Below are 2,969 nucleotides of genomic sequence, written 5' to 3'. Positions count from 1 at the left end.
AGTATGCATTCAACATAAAATTTACTTTTAAATCATATGAGAGTCCATATCACCTGAATTTTACACTTAAACAAATTTACTTAAGAAAAATTCCGGAACAAATAGATGTGTACCTGTGTTATTACAATGGTGTTATCTATTTATAATGAATTAAAACTAATCTATCATTTAAGAAAAAATCTTAAATTTTGCTTTAAAAGTTAATGAAGTCTAAACCTCAGCTATAGTTTGACTTTGTTACGTAGCATTTGACACATTACATTTATGTATTCATTCACAAGCATGAATCTGTGTATGTTTAATATATACCGTACACTGGAATGTCAAAGATCCTCTTTAAAATTCATTACATTTTACTCAGAAAATGTATTTTAATGGTTCAACATGTTTAACATTAACAATTCTTTTCTATATTAATGTTATGAAAACATAAGATATTATGGAGAATAGGTTCAAACAAGTTTAAAAAGGGAGCCTCCCAACATCTGTGGAATGTGCATGTTAGAATTGTATCGGGCGCATCATGACAGGAAACACACTCCTTGGATAAAACCCTGACAGCCTACAAACGTTCTGGTCTCTGTTACTGTCCAATAATAATGACGTTATCAATGATTGTGCATGCTGATCACAGATCAATGAGAAAAGAAAGGTACAGATAATTTGGTGCTGATACCCTGAAATCCTCTCACCAATGGAAACATAAACCTTCACTATTACCAGTCACATTGAATCGTGGTTTTTACAGCACTTTGTGTAATCATAATGATAAAACATTAATTGCTTACATCAGAGCCAGAAAAAGTTATTGCACTTCTTTATGAGCACCAAACTGAACGAGCTCACTTTCACTCTCAGACTCCCTTCTATAAAATATCCAGGTTCAGTGAGCTGCCCAGGTTTTATGGCCCTGGGTCTGTTCTGCCCAGGTTTTATGGCCCTGGGTCTGTTCTGCCCTGGTTTTATGGCCCTGGGTCTGTTCTGAAGCAGCAATACATGGTTCAGGAATAGGGACCAGCTCCTATTCACAGTTTAATTGTTTGGGATTGGACTCCAACACCAGTCCAATGAATACAGACCACCCACTGCTCCGACTTATACACTAGTTCTGACCCCCACCCCCCGACCTTACTGTATAGAGGGTTATTTTTGCCCCCGTGTTTTTTTGCCTTTCTACACTTGCAAACGGTTTCATCCAGTCTTTAATTTGCCCACTGACAACAAAGGCTCAAGGGGCAAAAATAAAACAAGGGCTAAAATAAAACAGTGGCTAATATTTCCCTGTGTACAGTATTACTTTGATCTTATTACTTTGACCTTGAATGATACTCCTACTTTGCTACCATGACACCCATACTCTGACCTTGTTACTCTCACCCCACTACTTTCACTGCTCAACTCTCACTCCCCGTACTCTGACCTCAAACTCTACCCTCCTGATGGTCACCTCACTCCAACCTTGTTACTGACAGTACCTTCCCCATATTTCCCTGTGTACAGTATTACTTTGATCTTATTACTTTGACCTTGAATGATACTCCTACTTTGCTACCATGACACCCATACTCTGACCTTGTTACTCTCACCCCACTACTTTCACTGCTCAACTCTCACTCCCCGTACTCTGACCTCAAACTCTACCCTCCTGATGGTCACCTCACTCCAACCTTGTTACTGACAGTACCTTCCCCATACTCCAATCCCCCCTGACCCCCCCCCCCCCCCCCCCCCCGTACCTGAGCCCTGGGCCAGTGTGTACACTGTGTGACTGTGAGGTGACAGTCTCCGTATACAGACAGAGTACTGACTGTGCCTGGATTGTACAAATGTATTGTGTAACACACTCACTGTCAATTAGTGTGAGACAGTTGTTTGGAATATTCAGCATTCATCCGAGTTATTACAACACAAAAGATCACAAGCCAGATATAACAGCTGCTCAACACAAGAAACATATATTACATCATAAATTGTCAATTTTCTCACCAACTTGTTATTTTCTCTATAACCAATTCATCAATTTGTTTTAGCAGCTGAAATCATTTATAAACACTTTCTAAAGTGCAATTTTTATGTTATTCATAGGAATATTTCTGATTTTTAAGATCGCAAGCAGCATTTGGCTATTACTCAAACTTTCATTTCAAACCACAAAAATCAATGCACAGATGGAAAGGAACAAAATCTATATAAGGAGCTTTTTCCCCCCTAAATTTCATGTCCTCCAACAGTGATTAATTCTAAGGATTGATTATCCAGGGCCAGAGGTCCAGTACACAAGACAGAGGGGGACTTTAATTAGTAGTAGGGCTTAGGTCAGCCAAGCTGGACCAAGCATTAAGTAAATTCTCAAGCTAGCGCAGTTGATAAGTTAAATTGTCTTCAAACACTGAGTCTATACAGCTAGCTACTTTCTCTACTCATTAGATGATACACTACAGAGCCAAAGTTTGCTCTCTACCCTCAACATCCAACCCCCTATAAAACAATACCTTGTCTATGAGTCTTGAGAATCATTAAAACAGATATTTTAGCTGCTGAAACAGAAAAACTCAGACCACCATAGATTGAATACTAAATGAATACCAATGGTGACCACACCATCCAGAGAGGGAATACCTTCATTTAACTGTTACTCCTATCCATCCTTAAATCATTTGATATTTCACAGCATCATACTCTTACTTAAAATATTCATCAAGATATTTTTTATCAAAGAAGAATACAAAATACCGTTCATTCATTTTGAATTTTTCTTTAATCAGAAACTCTTTACTTTTCTGATACTTGCACTTTCAGAATACTAAAGTTTTTAGAACCTTTGTTGTTCCTGATACTTGCACATTATACGATATACTAAACTTCTGAATATTTTCTACGTGAAATCCACCTTATCTCCTCTGAATGAGGTGCATGGGTCGTGACTTACCGAACGTTAGCCAGCGTGTGGCGACGACTCCGACTGATCC

The sequence above is a fragment of the Magallana gigas genome, chromosome 7 (assembly GCF_963853765.1).
Source record: "Magallana gigas chromosome 7, xbMagGiga1.1, whole genome shotgun sequence".
Taxonomy (NCBI): domain Eukaryota; kingdom Metazoa; phylum Mollusca; class Bivalvia; order Ostreida; family Ostreidae; genus Magallana; species Magallana gigas.
Note: the sequence above shows the minus strand (reverse complement) of the source record.